This window comes from Gossypium hirsutum, chromosome A03 (assembly GCF_007990345.1).
Source record: "Gossypium hirsutum isolate 1008001.06 chromosome A03, Gossypium_hirsutum_v2.1, whole genome shotgun sequence".
In the NCBI taxonomy this organism is placed as follows: domain Eukaryota; kingdom Viridiplantae; phylum Streptophyta; class Magnoliopsida; order Malvales; family Malvaceae; genus Gossypium; species Gossypium hirsutum.
Window position 1 is genome coordinate 47,507,626 of NC_053426.1, and position 23,577 is coordinate 47,531,202.

Consider the following 23,577-nt stretch of genomic DNA (forward strand, 5'->3'; position numbering starts at 1 on the left):
GATCGCCATGGCTTAGTGAATTTCTTTCATTTTTGGATTTTTTTTTTTTGCATCGAGCTAAAAACTACAAGTTCACATCATTTCACAATAGTTACAAGGTCAGTGGCATAATAAGATATCATCTCAACCGCTTAACACTCATACCCTTGAGAGAGTGACTATTCCTTAGAACTAAGGTTGAAGTCGACGCACTTAAAGATTTTGACATCCCCATCTATGTCCATCGTCAACTCCCCTTTTTCGACATATATAGTCGCCCTAGAGGTTGCCAAAAATGGCCTTCCTAGTAGGATAGGGATTTCTAGGTCTTCCTCAAAGTCTAACACAATAAAATCCACTGATGGGATCAATTTCCAAAATCTAACTAAGACTTCCTCAAGGACTCACTTGGAAAGGACAAAAAGTTGCAAAGCCGTTGAGGTCTCCCTAAAGTCCCCTAATCCTAACCTCTAATAAATCGATAATGACACGAGATTAATACTAACCCCTAAATCACAAAGGGCTTTCTCGTAATTCACTCCTATTTCTATAGGGATTGTGAAGTTACCCGGGTCCCTAAGTTTTGGAGGAAATTTTATGGACACAATTGCACTACACTTGGCATTAAGAGCAATTTTCTTTCCTCTCCCAACCTTCTTCCTCTGAGACATAACTTCCCTAGGGAACTTAACATATTTCAACATTTTATCTAAGAGATTTATCAATAGGAGATTAACACTCAACGCCTTAAACATGTTGATGAAAATTAGAAATTCCTTACTCTCATTTTTCTTTCTTTCCTCAAGACGGGTCAGAAAAGTTACGGGTACTTGACTCGAGGGTACAATGGGCTTATCCTGAGATTTGGGTTGTTTGGGTTCAACTTTTGCTTCTATTCTCTCTCACCCAATCTCCATCACTAAGAGTGTAGGTGCTCTCTTTCTTCCCTACTACCTCCTCTCCACTCACTAGTCTAATAGGGTTTTAACCACCACTCCAAATATAGGAGTAATGGCCTTAGCATGTTCTTTCCCTTCCCTATTTGGGTTTGATTCAATATTCCTTAATAGACTAAAGGAAGCATTGCTTTGCAGCATATGAAAATTTTGGCCCAATTAACCTTGCATTAGCACACTTCCGCTTACACCGAATGTAAGCTTTCCTCTAGTTTACTCACACGAATGGGTATTAGAGGGTTGCTATTCAAGGTGGGTTTTCTCATAGTTTCTTGGGCTACCGTAAATGGTTACGGAGCTGGGTATGGTGTGTTAGGCCTAGGTGGATTGAAGATGGGTACTCCTTAATTGTAGGGACCCCATTGATTGTAGGTACCCCCTATTTTATAAGTAGTTGGACTTCGCATGATTGTGTTAGTTGTGACATCCTCAATTAGTGCCTTCACTATCATTCCCTGCATTTGAATTGGTTAGAAGGGGTTGGTTTGGGTTTTGTGATTTTGTCGAGCTCATTTTAAGGTGGTTCAACCTATCGAGGATGTGTTGAAATTTGTCCTAATTACCAGCTGCACTTACGATCAGTTGTTTGGTTTGGTATGTGAACCACTCAACCAACCACATGTTTGAGTTCAATGTTGTATCCTCTATGAATTGGAAACCATCAACATATGTCTTCAACATGAACGCATCCGCAAATGCTCTATCGAGCCTAGATCACAAGTTCCCATCAAGCTTATTGTAAAAAACTTGTAATTGCAACCAATCTTGTAAACCATGGTAAGGACACTTATGAACATGAGTTTGAAGCACTCCCACGCTTCATATAATGACTCTCCCTTGAAATACCAAAAGTTGGTAATGTCTATTCTGAGCTTCATGGTTTTACTTGAAAGGAAATATTTCACATAAATCCATCTCGCTAGCTCATCCCATGTGCTTATTGAGTCCACCGGCTATGAATCTAACAACATAAAAGCATCATCAATCAAAGAAAAAAGAAATAGCTGAAGATGTACGGCGTAATCAGATACCCTATTATGTTGAAAAGTATCACATATGGTTAGAAAATGCTCAAGGTTCATTCATCGATCCTCGAAATTCACGATTCCTTTGGATCATTTGAATTATTGCTGGCTAGATCTCAAAATTGTTAGCATTAATCGCTTGGCGATTAATGCTTCCTCACACAGCGTCAAGATTATACATAGTGTAGTCTCTCATTGTCCTTTCTACCTACGGTCTTTGATGAATTGGTGGTGAATGTTCCTCAACTCTTGGGTCATCAAATGGTGGAGGTTGCGGATACCTGATAGCTTGTGTGACCAGGCCTGATATTTGCTCGAGAGCAAGCATTCATGTGATATGAGATATGAGGTAGCTTTAGCTACATATGTGGCACTTATGTGCAAAGACTTCCCGTGTACCCATTTAGTATTCCAAGTGTTTAACGGGTATGGTAAAGATGAGAAAGTAAGTGGTTATGTTACGAGATGGTACAGGTATGTACATAAAGATTTTAGGTATTGACTTCATGTTATTGTGAGTTATGATCACTATGAAAGTGACTTTGAGATAGCCCTATTATTGATGATTTATGGTCATGATGTATAAATGCATGGAAACACGATTGATGACTATATGTTAGGCTTTGGAGACCGAATTGATTGGTGAGATAGTAAATGTTGTTCATTTGAATTGTGATTTATCAGTTATGAGTGAAAGGAAATATTGGTCCAATTGCCTATTAAAATGGTTAAGAAAGTATGGAAAGAAAGAGTTATTACAATTTGAAATATGTTGAGCTATATGCATGAAAACATGAATATACATAAGTAACATGTACTTTTACTAAGATGTTTAAAATGATTTGCTAATAATGAAACATGCTACAATGGAGAAATTATGACTGCTAGACTGAAAGTAGAGTAATGTTAAATTATTTTGATAAATCAAAAGAGAGTAAACATGTGAATAGGTTATATTACAACCTTGAGATTTATAGCTATTTTTATACTAACTTGTGCTTATATTGTCAAGCATAGTATATGACTAGCATGAGTTGCTCATTATTTTCATATGGACTTACTCAGCTATATAGCTTACCCCCTTCCTTTCCCATGCCTTATAGGTTAATTTAACTAGCTCGGGTTGGAGACCGCCAGAGATGCCATCACACTATCAAGCTATAATTTGGGTATAAGTGAACACAAGTATTTTAAGTTTATGGTATGTATAGGGACTTCGTCTTTTGATTAATTATGTCATTATGAATTTGGCCAAGTGTGTTGGCTTATAGTGAATTAGTGATTCATTTTGTATATGGCCATGAGATATGGTTTATATTGATTATTTGGTTGTAAATCTATTCATATATGCATACATGTGCCAAGGTCATACATGATGTGGTTAAAATTGTTTGGCATGGATGAATTGTGGATGTGACTATGGATGTTTGATGATGGAATTGTAAGTAAATGGCATGATAATAATTAAGACATGAGTATGTTAAATGGAAGTAAACTTCAACTCTTAGTGCATGCAAATTTATAAATTTGGCTAGACAAAGTATGAAGTTTTATGCATGTATTAGTAAAGATGGAATGATCATGATCATGTCTTGTTTATGTATGTTTTAAGTGCTCAATTATGCCATGTTAAGTGCCCTTGAAGTCATGTATGTGTTTGTGCAAATAAGGATGGCAATAGGCTTGAAAAATAGCCTTGTATTTGTCCACAAGGGTAGACACACGTATGCCTAGGCCATGTGTGACACACAGTCAGCCTGATGGACGTGTGATTTGATCGTGTGTCCCCTACATCCTAATTAGGTAAAACAGAATACCCAGTAGTAAACACACGGGCGGAGACACGGCCGTGTGTCTCAACAGTGTGGAGGACGCGGCCTAACCACACAGGCATGTGACTTGGCCTTGTGACCTCAATTTAGTTGATAACGTCATAAACAGAGATTTACACGGGCTGAGGACACGGCGTGTCCCAAGCCACACGGGCATGTGTGACTACACGGCCTACCCGCACGGGTGTGTGACCCTCCAAAATGGAAAAATTTTCTAAGTGTTGTATAAGTTCTAAGAGTTCTCGATTGAGTCCTGAACCACACCAATGTATGTTTTGGGCCTTGAGGGCCCATATAAGGGACGATATACATGTGAATGAAAAGTTTTAAATTTGGAAGAAAATTTATGTCTCGATTTTGTATGATTGTGTGAGTTTATGTCTGGTAACGCCTCGCACCCTGTTCTGACATCGAATACGGGTAAGGGGTGTTGCATTTAGTGGTATTAGAGCTATGGTTTAGTCGACTCTTGGACTAACATATTGTAAGTGAGTCTAGCTATACATGCCATATTACTATTCATGATAGTGTGATATCTCACAGCTCTAACGAAATTGTTTTGTTAAGACAAAGATGACTTCCAACATATATCGATAATGCTGAAAAGGATATTGAGATGATTGAAATGTGCCTATGATGTGTCGAAAATTTGGAAAGGTATGAATAGAAGTTCATGAATATGCATGCGATAATGTAACAAATAATATAACCATAAGTTGAGGAATGTGGAAAGGTGAAATGAAACAAAAGTTTATGTTGAGATAAGCTCATCCATGTATGTTGGTATTCATATGATGTTATGTGCCAACCTATTTGATTAAGTGAATACGATAAGTAAACTTACCCAGTGGACGAAATGTGTGTATGTACACTTGTTTGAATAATGTATAATAAATATGTCTATATAGTTGAATCTCATGTTTCATTGTTAAATTAGAGAATATGTAATGTTTTGTTTTATGACTTTATTATGGAACCAAAAATATTATAATAGTATGGAAATTTAATTAGAAGATCAAATTGAGTAGAAAGCGGGAGATGAGTACGATTGTTCAATGATGAATTGACAGATAAGACCATGGTTGGACTATGGCAATACATGTGAGTACGTGTATGACCATAGCTGGGCTATGGCATCGTAATGACATGTAAGACCAAAGCTGGGCTATAGCATTGTGATCCCATGTAAGACCATGTCTGGGACATGGCATTGGCATCAATATGTGATCCTATGTAAGACCATGTCTGGGACATGGCATTGGCATTGATATGTGATCCCATGTAAGACCATGTCTGGGACATGGCATTGGCATTGATATGTGATCCCATGTAAGACCATGTCTGGGATATGGCGTTGGCATCGTTATGTGATTCATGTAAGACCATGTTTAGGACATGGCATCAATATGAGACATCGTGTAAGACCAAAGTTGGACTGTGGCATCAAGTAAACAACGTACTCAAAACTGTAAGATGTTCTCTAATTTGACAAATGTTGGTAAGTAAAATTGAAGCTAAGTGTTGGAATTTAATTAGATATTAATATTGAGCTCGAGTAAGTAAATTCATTGTTTGAAATTATGGATGACAGAAAACATTTGTAAAATAGATAAGTGTGTTAATTTTCTAGGAGTGAACTAAGTGATTATGATGATATTACATTAATGATGAATGCTAAGTCATATGTGTGTATTTCTGAGAGTCAAGTTAGAGGCTTTACGACCTCACTCCCTTACCAGTGTTGCTTTATAACAAAAATTCACGAGGATTATGTTGAATAAGTTCACAAGTGTGAAACCAAAGAGTATAGTGGTGAAATAATTAGTAATGTACACAGAGAATAGAATAATTTGGAAACTAGAAATAGCTTCAGAAGAAATATCATAATATTTTAAAGATTATACGGACTATGCAATGTCACGGGTAAAGAAGAAGTTAGTCTCAGCTAATCGACTCAATTAGGTATGGAGTCTAAAGTAAGTGTTTGCCGAAATCCCTTCCGATTTGATTTTCGTCAGTGAATAGAATAATACGGGGTTTATGATAACACAATTAGTCGGAGAAATGATGTTTGAATTTAAATATGTCTGTGTGTAATAGTTATGGTTGAATAGATTACAATGATTTCTTCTAAGTATTCTGTATATATATTCATTCATCCTTAGGGGTTCATGTGAATGTCCGTTTTCTGATAAAATTCTGACCAAGTGAAAATGTTAGCCAGCTTTAATGTTAGATGAAAGCACTGATGGTCTGTTTATTTTATGATTGGCATTACCCTGTTTCTTTGGGACTCTATTCTAGTGTGACTGGAATAAAAGTTGACGATGAAAACTTATGTGAGACTATTCTTCTGTATCTCAGTTCTTCTCTTAGTCTTATTTTGTGAATTATCAATCATGACTCCTCTTTAAAGTGTGTTCTTTGGTTTGCAATAACTATGTCTGTCATGGTTGTATTTTTGAATCGATCATAGGATTGTGATAATTCTGGTATCTGGAATTTCTGTAATATTCATGAAAGGAATTGCCATCGGCAAAAGTATTAATAGTGAGAGCACTAGCTTAAATTGTATATTAGTTTTCTTTCCTCGGGTAAGTTTGATTAAAGTTAATGAGTTCAATCAGGATATCGACTTCCTCGAGCTAATATGGTTTAAAAGATCTTTGATTTGCATGCTAAAAGAATTTTGAAAGATTGTGTGTTTGAACTATATCCTCAGCATGAAGAAAAGAATATATTGATATGTTATTATTTGATAATTGAAATCAACTCAGTTGTTTTTATTTGAGTAAACTGATTTGTTGAGATATGATTCGATTTATACTAAGAGAATAAATTCTATGTATTCACGAGTATGAAGACGGATAGTCTGAATGAAGAAATTATATTCTAGAAAGCATAATACAGAGATATGCCTATTGGATTATTCTAATCGGATGATGTTATTACAAGTTAAAGTTGTTCTGATTGGAAAGGTTATCATATTTGTGAAATTTTGAAATGTTAGCAAAGTTGAAAACAATTGAAGGTATTATTAACCAAAAGTTCTAGTTCTGAGTTCAATTTGAATTGATTAAGGAATTTATGATTTTCAGTAATACGCTATTGAACAAATTGGAATGTGTCTTAATACAAGAATGCAAAGAGGTAGTTTGTACTTTTAGACGATTATAGTTACATCAAAAAGAAATGTTTGACTGGTGATTTAGAGACGACAACTTTTATGTCTGTGTTGAGAATTGGATAACTTCGTGTGTTCGACAGGAAATGTCAAGTACTTCCTGGTCTAAAAAAGTTAGAGTATTGAATGTCCTAGAAAGACCTAAAATTTAAGACAGTGTCAATGGTTTGTGATAATGAAAGATTTCGAGTAAGTTATTGATTTAATCTCTGAGAAAGCAGTTATAGCTATAGATGCCTGGATGGAAAGTATTTGTTTATTTTTGTGAGTACTGGTTACTTGATTGACCTTATTTGATGATGGTCTAATTCTAGCTATATTAAATGCTAAAGCGAGGATTTCTTTGTGAAACTAAGAAGCTCAGAAATGTGATAGTGAATGGTAATCTAAATGAGTTCAGAGTGAGTTTACTTCTGATGTTGAATTTCGGATCGAACATGATTCCTGTTATTATTGTTATTTCTAAATAGAACTTGCGTACTTATGAATCTAGAACTTATTCAAAAGTTTTTGTACAAGGCTCAGTAGTAACACGTCTGTTCATCCAAGAGTAATAAAATGTACAATTATATAAGTAAATGTGCTAGTGATTGCGTATGTTACATGATATTTTAGAATCTGTATTCAGATGACGATATGTTAATAGATGAAAGTCAAAAATCAAGTGTATTCAGGACTAATACAGCCAGTGATGGTACGGGAGCGATAATGAGATGAGTTACCATAAATTTCGTATCGGGATTGTCACAATCTTCGAAAAAGAAGATGTTATTTGGATTGTGATTGATTTTTTGGCAAAGATCCATATGATCATTTCAGTATGTATAGAGTTTTTCTTTGATAGAATAACTGAGTATATGAATTCCAAAGAGAGTAACTGAGATCTTAACGATATGCTAAAGTCCAAAGGTTATTGGAAAGATATATACGAGGTGAATTATGGATGTGATTCTGAGAAGTTTTGTGAAAGTGTTTCATGAGAGTTGAAAGCAACTTCTTCTGGTAAGATTCTCAGGGGCGAAAATCCTTACAGGGGGAAGAGTTGTAACATCTCGATTTAGGGTCTAGTCGGAACAGTGGTTTCGAGACCACAAATTTGATATAAGGAAATTTATTTTTATTATATTTTTATGGTCTACAATTTCACGGAATGATTTCACGAAAATCTCGTTAGAAAATTTCGAGGTTTGGGCACTCAATTTAGTCAAAAGGACTAAATTGTAAAAAGTGCAAAACTTGAGTTCTAGAAGCTAGAGGTGTCAAATTGCTATGAAGTTTTAAATTGGAGGCCCTTAAATGGTAATTAGACCATTGGATAATTTTTTGGACAAAAGTGGACATGAAATAGGTGAAATAGAATATTTTTAAGTTAGGGGTATTTTGGTCATTTAGTAATTAAATGACTTAATAAACAAAATAAAAGCTAAAATTTCTTGTCCATCTTCTTTCTTGGCTGAATTTCACATGAAGAAACCATGGCTAGGGTTTTTCAAGCTTCCAAGCTCGATTGTAAGTTCGTTCTAGCCCCGTTTTTAATGATTTTTACAGTTTTGAAATCCTCGTAACAAGATCTATCTATTTCTACCATTAATTTGAGTTATGGTTAAATTCTAGGGTTTTGACCGATGATGAACATGTGTGTATTTTGATGATTAATGATAGAAAATGCATGTTTATGGTTAGAGAAATGACTTTTACTAAGTAATTTTCGGTAAAAATGCCTAAAAGGATGAATTTGTAAAAGTTATAAAATGTGTCATAAAAGTATGTTTTAATGGAAATTTTGGGCTATTATAGTTATGAAAATGGTTCGGCTAGGCTTAAAGTACAAAGAAATTGAATGAAAATCATTTTACGAGCTTAGAGGCAAAAGTGTAAATATGATAAAGTTTAGGGGCAAAAATGTATTTTTTTCCAAATATGATTTTTGGGCTGAATTGATTAGTATAATGACTAAATAAGTTAAATGTGATGTTTAGATCAAGAAAAACAAAGTTCGAGCCTAGATAGAGGGAAAATGAGTAATTGATGGTTAGGTCCCTCTTTGCCATTTGGTGTCGAGGTAAGTTCGTATGTAAATAATGCTACGTTATGTTTATATTTTAAATATTCTAAATGCTTTGATAATGTATTAAATACATGATTGGTTCTATGGTTGTATTTGATGAAATCCGGATAAGTGAGAGAAATCCTGTTTGAATATTAGGAATAGAATAGGATACGAGTGACATGTCACTAAGGATATTTTTGATACATGTGTGATTATGTGATCCCGGTACTGGTCTAGTACATCTACCAATGGCTGGGTAGTCCGACATGTGTTGCGGATACCTGACAGCTTATGTGAGCAACACTGCGTAGTTACGTCTTGACCGTCAGCTTGTGTGAGCAGGCCCAAGATTTGCTCGAGAGCGAGCATTCATGTGATATGAGATATGAGGTAGCTTTAGCTACATATGTGGCACTTATGTGCAAAGACTTTCCGTGTATCCATTTAGTATTCCAAGTGTTCAACGGGTATGCCAAATATGATAAAGTAAGTGGTTATATTACAAGATGGTACAGGTATGTACGTAAAGATTTTACGTATTGACTTCATGTTATTGTGAGTTATGATCACTATGAAAGTGACTTTGAGATAGCCCTATGATTGTTGATTTATGGTCATGATGTACAAATGCATGGAAACACGATTGATGACTATATGTTAGGCCTTGGAGGCCCAATTGATTGGTGAGATAGTAAATGTTGTTCATTTGAATTGTGATTTATCAGTTATAAGTGAAAGGAAATATTAGCCCAATTTCCTATTAAATGGTTAAGAAAGTATGGAAAGAAAGAGTTATTACAAATTAAAATATGTTGAGCTATATGCATGAAAACATGAATATACATAAGTAACGTGTACTTTTACTAAGATGTTTAAAATGATTTGCTAATAATGAATGTAACACCCCGCACCCGAGACTGTTGCCGGAGTCGAACACGAGGTGCTAACAGACATAATTCATTTATTTTCACAGTCAATTTTAAAAATTTCCAGACAAGCTGGCTAACTACGTCACTGTCACCTTAAAAATCATATCTCGAGTTCCAAAGCTCGAAAACTAATTCCGTAAATTTTCCCTAAAACTAGACTCATATATCCATCTCCAAATTTTTTTCTAGAATTTTTGATCAGGCCAATTAGTACAGTTTATTAGTTAAAGTCTCCCCTGTTTCAGGGTTCGACTGCTCTAACCTTCATGCATTACAACTTATATATCTTCCTGTTCAGGGCTTCATTACTTATGCCGTTTGTTTCTAAGGAAACTAGACTCGAAAATGAATCTGTACATATAGGGAATTATTTCTAATTAGCTCTGGTTAATTTATAGTGAATTTCCAAAGTCGGAACAGGGGATCCAGAAATTGCTTTGACCCTGTTCCGCGAAAACTTAAATATCTCTTAAAATACGACTCATATGATCATTTCGTTTCTTCCATATGAAAGTAGATTCATCAAGGTTCGATTACATAATTTATTCACTATTTAATTCCATTCCTACTATTTTTAGTAATTTTTCAAATCCACACCACTGCTGCTGTCAGCATCTATTTTTTTTTAGGTAAACTTTACCTATTTCATGGTTTTCCATGAATCAACTAGAATTTGTCATACAAAGCACCAAGATGATTATGATTAACCATTCCAATGGCTAATCGTTACCAAAAATTTCCATACCTCTCAATGAACAACATACAAAACGATTATAATGCTATGCTCAAAGTGTATATAAGCCATTTTCGCATGGCTATCCAAATTTATACAAAACCAAAGGGTACATGACCAACAACAAAAAGGGTAGTCCTATACATGCCATTTTCAGAGTTCAACCAAAAGTGTACCAAAAGGGCTTTGATAGTGTGGAAGACTTCGACTTCAACAATCCCGAGTCCGATAGCTGACGAACCAAAATCTATAAAACAGAGAATCAAAGAAACGAAATAAGCATTTAATGCTTAGTAAGTTTTGAGCAATGAAATTAGGCACAATTGAAGTATAGCATTCATATGACATACGGATAATTTCATTTACACACATTCTCAAAATCATACCTACTTCACATTACCAACCCTTATACTCATACATAAAAGATCAACTTAACCAAAAGTCGGAAGCTCATTAAACGACTGAGCGAATACTATTTAAAAGGGATCAACAATCCAATGCATATACGAAACGTACCTCATCGTTGGGATTTTACGAGCATATTAATTGAAATTATTACAGCAAGATCGCTCATTCCCAAACCAAGTACCTTCGGGATTTAACCAGATATAGCTACTCGCTCAAATGCCTTCGGGACTTAGCCCGGATATAGTAACTCGCACAAATGCCTTCGGGACTTAGCCCGAATATAGTAACTCGCACAAATGCCTTCGTTATCATCCAAATATTCATGCACATGTCAGTAAATCATGACACATCTTTATTTCATTTTCATAACTAGAATTCAAACACAAATCAATTATTAAGCATTCCCATTTTCGGCTCAATAGCCACATACAAACAGCATGATTTGGTTTGCTTTGTGACATTGTCTCTATGCACATACGGCTACCCATCATATGTATAGACTAATTAACTCAACATATAATTCAAGTAGAATCATTATATCACCGTATATTTGTTATGATTATACGTCATGACTTAATCAAATCGTAAACTAAGTTTCATTACTCGAAAACTTACCTCGGATGTTGTCGAACGATTTCGACGGCTATTCGATCACTTTTTCCTTCCCTTTATCGGATTTAGTTCCCCTTTGCTCTTGAGCTTAATTTAACAAATAAATTGATTTAATCATTTGAACATCAAAAATAGAAACTCAAGGTACTTAACCCATATATACATTAGACATTAGAGTCACATATATATGAAATCATGAATCAACTCAACATATTAGCCCACACTCTCTTTTAGCCGATTATCTAAGCCAAGATAAAAGCATCAATATGCTTGCCTCTAACCGAATACATGCAACATCAATCTACCTCATGTGGCCGAATATGCATGTCTATGTTGAGGCCGATTCTATACTTAATACATTCTACAAATATGGTTACTTGTATTGACTAAATACCATTTTGTTTCAAGTTCAAAACTCGGCTAATACCCATATGTACACTAGCGATCAAATACTAACATTTGTACTTCACCTTAATAGCTAGCTTAGCAAACCTTAATTTAACATGTAATTGTTCATAACACAATTAAAGCATCCTCTCCATTCCATCAATTCAAAACACATACATTAACCTAATATCAATTAACTAAGCACTTTAACAATTTTTTTTCTTTGACTACACACATTCGGCAATGACAAAGACAATTTAACAAACCTTAAATTCAACTTATAACAACATATACTCAATATTCAAAGCATTTAACATCACTTCATCATGCTTTTACATCATGGCCGAATGTTCCTTTTAACCCATTTACCCTCACAAAGCATGAATTTCATCATCCAACTTACAAGCTTACAATCCCATGAATTTTAACCTTATAATATCTATCCAACTCTCACTCATTAGCTTCTATCATCAATCTCCAACAACACTAAATAAAAATATACTTCGTGGGTCTAAGGTAGAACCAAGAGAGGAACTCATAAATATCAAGATGTAAGCAACTACCATTGTTCATCTAGATTTAGCATGAAACAACAACCATCACCCTTATTAATCTCCATAGCCGAAAACCTTACTCATTCCACACTCAAAATTTCAACATGGGTTACAAAAATAACTTGACATCTCACTCCATATCAACTAAAATTTTAAGAACTAGTATAAACTTTCTTACCTTAATATTGACCTAGGATAACCGAATGCTTCACTCCTTCTTCCTCTTTTCATTTTGGCCAAGAAGAACCGATTTCTTCTATTCTTTCTTCCTCAAGTCACGGCAATGGGGGGGGGGAACATGGATGAGACAACTTTGTTTTCATCACCCCTCCCTTTTCATTACTTTATTACTAACCTTTTATTTTATTCTTTCTCCCATAAAACACTAACACCAAATGTTTATAATAGGCTTTAACTTATAGCATGGCCGGCCACCATCTTGTTCTTTGGTTAATTTGACATGCAAGTACAATTATTTTGCAACATGCATAAATAGGCCACTTTACATTTGCCTAGTACATTTCTAAATTTTCCCACATAAGTCCTATTTAATAAAATTCACTTACAATTAACAAAATTCCAATATGAAATTTTTATACATGCATACATACATATAATAAGCATCAACTATGACGGTTAAATATTTTTTATGACTCAGTTTAGTGGTCCCGAAACCACTTTCCGACTAGGGTCACTTTAGGGCTGTCACAATGAAACATGCTACAATGGAGAAATTATGACTGCTAGACTGAAAGTAGAGTAATGTTAAATTATTTTGATAAATCAAAAGAGAGTAAACATGTGAATAGGTTATATTACAACCTTGAGATTTATAGCTATTTTTATACTAACTTGTGCTTATATTGTCAAGCATAGTATATGACTAGCATGAGTTGCTCATTATTTTCATATGGACTTACTAAGCTATATAGCTTACCCCCTTCCTTTCCCATGTCTTATAGGTTAATTTAGCTAGCTTGGGTTGGAGACCGTCAGAGATGCCATCACACTATCAAGCTATAATTTGGGTATATTTGGGTATAAATGAACACAAGTATTTTAAGTTTATGGCATGTATAGGGACTTCGTCTTTTGATTAAATATGTCATTATTAATTTGGCCAAGTGTGTTAGCTTATAGTGAATTGGTGATTCATTTTGTATATGGCCATGAGATATGGTTCATATTGATTATTTGGTTGTAAATCTATTCATATATGCATGCATGTGCCAAGTTCATACATGATATGGTTAAAATTGTTTGGCATGGATGAATTGTGGATGTAACTATGGATGTTTGATGATGGAATTGTGAGTGAGTGGCATGATAATAACTAATACATGAGTATGTTAAATGAGAGTAAACTTCAGCTCTTAGTGCATGCAAATTTATAAATTTAGCTTGACAAAGTATGAAGTTTTAGGCATGTATTAGTGAAGATGCAATGATAATGATCATGTCTTGTTTGTGTATGTTTTAAGTGCTCAATTATTCCATGTTAAGTGCGCTTGAAGAAATGAATGTGTTTATGCAAATATGGGTGGCAATTGGCTTTGGTACTCGAGCCTTTTCACCTTCACATAAGCTTACCAATGTTTTTCATGTCCCTTATTTTACTTTAATTTGATTTCCATCTAAAATTGACTCATGACTTACATTTTTTTGTTTCTTTTTATATTCATATTTCTCTTTTACAAGACATTTGCAATTGATAAGTGAAGGGGTTTGGTAGAGTGCGGCATGGTCTTTATCTACTCTTACCATATTTGTCTTCAACTAAGGCTATACCTTCTTTAGTTTCTTCTTTTTTGTTTACAACCGATGCATCATTTCTTTAGTTATGCCTTCTTTTTCCAAAATGAATAAAATAGAACATTTTAATTGTAATACTTTGAGCAATGGTTATATTCATATTTTTTCATTTTTTCTGCTAGTTAAACACACTTTACCTTTTCCCTTTAGTTATTCTCGAGTTGAATCATCATTCTCCTTAGTCAATCTTGATTTGCAGAAGCCTTATAAATTTTCCACACATAGTAGGATCTTCACTTTCTTACGATTGCTGATCATTATGGTCGAGCAACTTGTATGTATCTTCTTACGCTCAAAAGTGATGCTATTTTTCGCTTTAAAAAATTTTATTACCTTGGTAAAAATTCAATTTTTCATTATTATAAAATTTTTGTAGTGATAATGGGACTGAATTTTTTATTGTTGAGTATAATTCTTTGTTTTCTTATTTGGGTAATTTTCATCAAGATTCGTGTTTGTATGCCCCAGCAAAATGGTATACCTAATGGTAAATATCGTCACTTGTTGGAAATAGCTAGAGTCCTCAAATTTTAATGTAATGTTCCTAGTATATTTTTGGATGAATTTATTTTCACTGCTTGTTACATTATCAATTATTTACCTACCTCATTTTTAGGTTGGAAGACTCGTTTAAAATTTTATATAATAAACCACTTGAGTTGTCCCACTTATAGGTCTTTGGTTTCCTTTGCTATGCTAAAGTCCTTCATTATAACATCTCGAAATAGGGCCTAAATGGAATAGTGGTTGCGAAACCACAAATCTGAGATAGAAAAGTTTATTTCTATTAATTTTTATGATTTACCGAGTGATTAAATGCATGTGTTAGAGTATTGATAAGAAATTTTATAGATTGCATGTTTAATTTGCCTATTAGGGCTTATTTGCAGAAGTTGTTGTAACAGCCCGATTTAGGGCCTAAACGGAACGATGGTTTTAGAACCACAAATTCGAAGTCGAAAAATTTATTCTGATTAATTTTTAAGGTTTATTTATTGATTAAAATATTGTGTAAAAATATCGTTAAGAAATTTTACTGATAAAGTGCTTAATTGGACTTTTAGGACTAAATTGCAAAGGTTGCAAAATATATGTTCTAATTCATAAGTAGTTGATTGAAATGGGGTTTTAAAGATGAGTTCCTTAAATGGTAATTAGACCATTATATTTCGTTTGGACAAAAATGGGCATGAATAGGACAAAATTTTAAAGAAAGGCCTTAAGGGCATTTTAGTCATTTGGTAATTAAAAGAAATAAAAAAGGAAAATAAAGCCAAAATTAACTCATCTTTTTCATGGAGGCCGAAATTAGCATGGGGGAAGCCATGGCTAGGGTTTTCAAGCTTTCCAAGCTCAATAGTAAGCCCGTTCTAGCCCTGTTTTTCAAGTTCTTTACATTTTTGGAATCCCGGTAACTTGATTAAGCTTATTCTAGCAATAATTTAAGCTAGGGTTCATATTTGGAAAAATAACCATAGGTAAAATGTGTTTATTTTGATGTTTTATGGTAGAATATGAAGGCTGAAATTATGTTAAACAACTTTTGCTAAGCGGTTTTAAGCAAAAATGAGTAAAACGGCTTAATCGGTAAAAGTTGTTATTGTTCATAACTATGTGTTAAAGTGAGAATTCGATGTTTCCATATAATGGAAAAATGATCAGCATGTCATAAAAAATAAGAATAAGGGATGAAGTTTAATTCCCGAGCCTAGGGGAAAAAGTGTAAATATGCAAAAGTTTAGGGGCAAAATTGTAATTTTGCAAAAGTTTGAATTAAGGACTGTTTTGAATAGTACATTAATTAAATAAGTAAAATATGATATTTTAGATCCCGAGAAATGAGATTTGAACCTAGAATGGGAGAAAAATCGAAAATCGGGAAGTTGGTAAAATGGCCGTTTTAGTATCGAGGTAAGTTTATATGTATAATAAGCATTAATTTATGCATGTTTCAATGTAAAATTGATATATTTACTATGATTGCCGAGGTGTTGAAAGTAAGTATAATTATGATGATTTAAATGTTCAATATTAATTCGACATGAAAATAAGAAAGTATGTAAGTTTGTATGTAAATAATACATTATCTTTATTACGTTTTTATATTTCAGCATATTTTATGTATTGTAGCTGATTTTTGAATCATAATTGACTATTAGAAGAATGGAATAAAGTATTAGAAAGTGAGATACTTCCCGTTTGAACCTTCGGAATTGAAAGATACAGATGGTATGTAGCTAGGTCACATGTGTAATACGGGATGTATACCATGTGTACAAGAGGGCTACGAGACATTATGAGGTAGCTAGGTCGCATGGGTGATACTATGTGTACACCATGTAGACAAGAGAGCTATGGGATATATGTAGCTAGGTCGCATGGGTGATACTATGTGTACACCATGTAGACAAGAGAGCTACGAGATAAATGTAGCTAGGTTGCATGTGTGGTTCCAAGTGAAGGACACCATGTAAACAAGAGAGCTACGAGATACAGTGGCTAGGTCACATGGGTGGTACTAAGTGATAACCATGTGTACAAGAGAGCCAAAATTATGTGTACAATCAATCTAGGTCACATGAGTGGTGCTAAGTGAAGGCCACTATGTGTACAAGAGAGCTTCGATTTTAAAGGTGGGCTATGTGCGATACCATCGCGTATCTGTTATTATTCCGAAGCGTTCAACTGGGAAATTGATTAAATGAAATTGTGTATGACTTTGTGATGATAAGTGTAAGTATATAAGTGTGTAACTTATGAGCAATATGCTCGATATGTGATTGGAAATTGGAAAGATTGTTATGGGTAAGTGATGAATACAATTGAAGTGTGAAAGATCAAAATTGACAATAAAACTGTTCTAGATAGTTGCAGTGATGAGAATCTAAAAATTTACCAAAAATAGTAGAAATTGAATCAGAGACTGAATGAAATATCAAATTAAAGCTTAATGAGTTTATTTTCATATAACAGAAATAGAGCAAGTAAAGGAATTCTATATTCTGAGATATGTAAGTTTCTATGAGACTGGTTCAGAATGACTACGTGATCCCCTATTCTAACTTTGAAAAATCATTAAAAATTTTAAAAAATAATTATGGGATATAATTTATATTTTTGAAATCCTTAATGAGTCTAGTTTCAAATAAAATAAACGATAACATCATATGAGTTCTGTACGAAGAGAAAATTTATTTTTAGTGAAGAGTGATCAGGGAAGTTGAGCAGTGAAACAGGGGTAACTTGAATGAATAAACTGTACTAATTGGCTAGACCAAAAATTATGAAAATTTTATGGTAAAAATATACGTGAATATAGTTTCAAGTAAAATTTATAGTTTTTAATTTGGAGTTTTGTATCTCCAGAAATAAATAATTTAGCTGCTGGTACTCTGCTAGACAGCTTATTTTGAACCTGTTTATAATTGTAATAGTAAAAGTATGTGTGTTTGTGATGGTAATATTCCAGGAACATATTGCGACTTTGTTTAATGTATGATAATGTATTGTTTATTAATATTTACATATTTACTTACTAAGCTATAATGCTTACTCCCTTCCTTTCCTTTTTCCTATAGTGTCGCAGATGTTAGCTCGAGTTAGAGGTCGCCGGAGGTTAAATCACACTATCAAACTATTGATCGATATATAAAGGTTTTAAAGCATGATATGGGCCTTGTAAGTTTTTTTTTAAGGGACAGCTTGAATATGTTTGAAAATTTTAAAATTTGATGAAATTTTATGTCTCAATTTTAAATTATTACAAGTACTCAAGTCCGGTAATACCTCGTACCCTATTCCGGCGTCGGATACGGGTAAGGGGTGTTACATTCATTCTTTTGATAAATTTCATCCTCAATCTATACCTCTTACTTTTATGGGTTATTCTATTGTTCAAAAGGGTTATCTTTTGTTCAATCTTGCTACCAATCATTTTTGGTTAACTGTGATGTTAAATTTCATAAGACAATTTTTCCTTTTCAATGTTAGTATACTACACCACATTTATTTCCCATTTCTTCTTCCTATAATTTTTACTTTAACTTCTTTCCTTAGATTTTAGCTTACCTTTTGACCCACCTACTAACTTGTTTCATCCTTTTACTTCATTACCTTCTCTCACCCCGTCTTCTTCATCCCATGTTTTTTTGCAACATTCCTCCTTATTCTCCTACTCTTATTTTATCTCATCCAATTTCACCCTTATGTCATTCTACCTGGTCAAATCGACTGCCATCATGGTTGACAGACTTTGTTTTCTCTTCTCAATCTTCTTTATCCTTTTCAGTTGCTAAAGTTTCATATCCCATTTATCAATGTATCACCAATTATCATTTACCTTTACATGCCTAATTTTTTACTGCTTCTCTATTAGATATTGTTGAACCAAATACTTATCAAAAAGCTGCTAGGGACCCTAGTTGGGTTGATGCTGTGAAATAAGAGATTCAAGCTTTGAAGGCCAATGTTACATGTGAGATGGTGCCTTTACCACTTGGTAAGGCCCCTATGTTAGTAAATGGGTTTATAAGTTCAAGTACAAGTTGGATGGAACTATAGAACAATTTCAAATACATCTTGTTGGTCAAGGGTATACTCAATAGCCGAGTATTGATTTCCATGATACATTTTCTCCTATTGCTAAATAGGTTACTACCCATCTTGTTCTTGCTCTTGATGTTTGGTTAGGTCGTCCTTTATTTCAAATGGATGTTTACAATGCCTTTCTACAGGGTGACTTGCATGAGGAAGTGTATATGACTCTTCCCTAGGGTTTTCACAATCAGCGGGAGACACGAGTGTGTCAATTGCTCAAATCCTTGTATAGTTTGAAGCAGACCTCTCAAAATTGGAATATCAAGCTTACTAAAGCATTTCTTTGCAATGGTTATGTTCAGAACAAACATGATTACTCTTTACTCACTAAGAGAAAGTGAGATAAATTAGTCTCATGCTGATATAAGTAGATAACCTTTTAATAATAAATAATGATAGTGACCTTGTAGCTGAACATAAAAATATTTTGCATAAAAATTTCAAAATGAAAGATTTGGGATATCTTAAGTATTTTCTTGGTATTAAGGTTGCACAGTCCGAGGCTGGTATACTATGGAACAAATGAAAGTATGCTCTAAAGTTGATTCATGATACAAGGTTAGGGGAATTTAAGACGACAATCACTCCTTTGGAACAAAATTAGAATTTGACATCATGCGAGTATGATGAACTTATAGAAGAAAAGTATGATGATAATGAGTTTGTTGACATTACTCTTTATCAAAGTCTTATTAGGAGGTTGTTATACTTAATAGACACAAAGGTATATATACCTTTGTGGAGCAACATCTTAGTCAATTTATGCAGTGGCCAAAGAAGTCACATTACGATGTAGCTCTTTGGGTGATTAGGTACATAAAAAGGAATCATGGTCAAGTGTTGTTTATTCCAACAATAGATGATATACAACTGGTGGTGTATTATGATTCTGATTGGGCATGTTCAATGTCAAGACAATTTGTGTCGGGGTTTTATGTTAAGCTTGGGGATTCCTTACTTTCATGGAAGTAAAAAAAAGGAGTATTATGTCATGTTTTTCGGTAGAAACAAAATATAGAAGTATGGCTTCAACAGTGGTCGTACTAGTACGGTTAAGTGGCTTGCTTAAAAAACTTAGTGTTGGGCACTGTCACATCCCAAACCCGGTCAGGAAGATACAACCCGAATTCGGCATGCCACCTTAGCCACCGAAGCGACTCTCTATTAACTCCTATCCTAACCTCCAACACGCCACTTATACATATATATAAAGTACATGAACATAGTGTTAATCTTTAACAAGACAGCAAAAAACACTCTTATACAAAACACAAGGGTTCACATGCACAAAACATCAAAGTATATAATTGTGTGAAGCAATACTTCTAAATACTTCGAAATATCAATACGTTCACACTACTCAAAAACACCAAGCAAAACATTCAAATATAGCTCCCAAACTGTTACCAACATAAAAGGTTGCAGAACAACATACAACCATAGGTTCGTAGTTTAATATAGGCTCGCACAACAACATGAATTCACAAGATTCAGCGAATCATGTACAATAATTTTGAATCTTATTATCAGTTCGCTTATCACTTAAATAGTTCATACATCATAGCTTTACTAAATAACATGCTTCACAAACAAGGAAAAACGCGCATGCAACATATTATCATGTTCAAACAAGTTTCTCACACATATAAGGGTTCACAAAGCTAAGGGTACGCATGCAAATAATGTATCATACAAGAGTACACAAGTAATTTATGAGCATAAATCGTAAACAAAATAAACATACATGAATAACATCTTTTTATTGATAGTGAAAAAGAACATATGTATTTCAAGACATGGTTCACATGAATAAAATTAACTTAAAATAAAACATACTAAACTCATCCTTAAAAAAAATTCGGGAAATCAAATCAATGTTATAACTATTCTTAGAAAAAATCATAAGACAACCCATAGCCCATCTAAATGGTTCGCCGATATTAGTCAGGTGCCTCACAAAATCATCAACCTCGCCAATGCCACTTGCAATCTACTTACCGGAGAGGTAAGAGAGGAGTGGGTGAGTTCGGGGAGAACTTAGTGAATAATTAGAAACCATTAAATCATGCCTTAAGAAATATTTGAAAATAGTAGAAAACTTTAATTTGAAAACATTTTGCGTGCTAGGTTCGCAGTTGAAAATGCAAGACCAGTTCACATCTGAAAACAATTTTTGTGAAGACATTTTAAAAGCAATGTTTACAAATCTTTTCTTTCAAAAACTTACTTTTAAGAGCAACTCGCATTAAAATCGTGCAAGGCTATATTTCTTTTTAACAAATGAATTTGAGTTTAGAATAGAGCCATGAAACCAGCTCGTACATATCAAAAATTAAGAATAGAGTTGGCCTTTAGTTTGCACGATTGGTTCGTCAAAAAAAAGACATATCTCATTGAATAAGTTATATTCAACCTAGCTCGCAAGGAACACGCAGAATGAGACATATCACAAATCTCACAAAAGCCCATGCTCTCAATAAGCACGTAGAGTGAGGCTCACAAAGGCTCATGCTCTCAAAGGACCACCCAAAGTGAGACTTAATAGGGTGAGAATTCACACCATTGTTATACTAATCACAAGGCTCATTAAGGAGCATATAGAACAGAAAGCTCACACTAGGGCAAAGCTAATTAGAGAGCTTGTTCAAAGCAGAGCCAAACTATTTGCTTCAAAAAAAAAAACTCTCATGTTAAGTGCCTTTCAAATACACAGTTTAAAACCATTCTTTCAAAACATTCGTATTATCAATAGCTCGCATAGAAGCTCGCATTAAATTGTGCTGTAAAATCATCTTTTAAAAATCTTTTTTTAACAGAGTTTCGTAACTTAGAACAGAGCTTTTCAGAAAACCTGCCTTTGAACTTGTTCCGAAAACATATTTCCTGAAAACACATCAAAATAAACTAAAAAACATGACAGTTAGCATACTCATATCCGAACCTGATCACTCATTGAAAAATAGAGAAAAGTAAAAGAGTTTGGCTTTGCCTTTGTCCTTGCTAGAAGATGGTCTATCTGGTTCGTAACAAACAAATAAATTACTAATTGAACATACATATATCACACACACAAGCGAACCCAACTTTAGAGACAATCAAATTAAGTAAGACAAAGACTTACTCGAATTGCAATGGGCAAATCTTAGAACAGGGACTTTAATGGCAGAATATTCAGTAACGAATTCATAGAATTAAGGGTCATATTTATAGACCTAAGAATCCTAGATATCTTTGGAAAACCTAACTTAAGAAAGTTATTTCTTCTACATAAAGTATTCCTAGATACGATAAATCAACATTTTTCCTAATTTGAGTTTGATTGTATCTTTGACCGGCCAACCCAGTTTGGACCTAGACTGGCGAACCCAGTTCTCAACTTACCTGGCAAACACAGTTCATCAAACAGATTGGTGAATCTCAAGTCGCCAAACAAATTAGTGAACTTGCCTTGCAGTGGAACTGGCGAACCCCTTACTACTTCATTTGAAGTACAATGCTACTAGCAAACCCCTTTGCTAAAACTTCCTTAGCGAACACCTAGCTCGCTCGAATCCTGGTGAACCCCTAGTTAGCCTAACTTTTGATGGTAAACCTTAACTTCGTACGGCCTGTAACACCCGTTACCTATATTTAGCGCCGAAATAGGATACAAGGCATTACCAGACGTACAAAGTAAGCAAACATACAATTTCGAGTCATAAATTTGCACCCAAATTAAAACCATTCACATTCAATCCTAAAGTCCCTAATACGAGCCTACGAGGCTCAAAACATGCTTTGGAAATGGTTCGGGACTAAACCGAGCACTTAGGAAATTTTTACAAAACTTAGAAAATTTTTGCTATGATTAGGGGTCACACGCCCTTGTAACTTAGGACACGTCCGCGTGGGCAAGCCGTGTGGTCACACATGCCCATGTCCCTTACCCGTGTAACTCTCTATTTTGCAATGCATGAACAAATTGATGTCACACGGCCAAGTCACACGCCCGTGTGCCAGGCCGTGTGGTAAATTATATTTTCATAAAATAGGTGCAGACTTCATACGGTTGGGACACACACCTGTGCCTGAGATCATGTCCCTCACACAGCTGAAACACGCCCATCTCTCTACCCGTGTACTCAATTCTGAGCATTCTATTTCTCAAAATTAAGGTGCAGAGGAAACACGGCCAAAACACATGCCCATGGGGCAAACCGTGTGTCACACACAGCCTAGACATACACCCGTGTGGACAAAATAAAGGCTATCAACCAAGCCATTTGTCACCCTCATTTACACCTACACATACAAGTTCAATGGCATAATCCATGGCATGTTTAAGAAACCAAAACATCCATAATCAAGGCTAAATCATATCATTCATTACCAACACTTAACATATTTACTATACCATAATTTACCAATTCAATTCATACCAAACTCACATTCACAAGTATCAACGTGAATATTTTCATCATGCATAATTCTACTTATATTTCTTAGCACACCAAAGGACCCATCTCATCTGTTTCACAAGT

The 23,577-nt window shown here is 34.3% G+C and overlaps 1 non-coding gene across 1 annotated transcript; it reads left to right on the forward strand.

Moving 5' to 3' along the window:
* Positions 1-1,704: 1,704 nt before the first annotated feature.
* Positions 1,705-1,810, forward strand: LOC121226760 (small nucleolar RNA R71). Its single transcript, XR_005924440.1, has one exon. It is a non-coding gene; the product is annotated as a small nucleolar RNA R71 (small nucleolar RNA).
* The last annotated feature ends 21,767 nt before the right edge of the window (positions 1,811-23,577 follow it).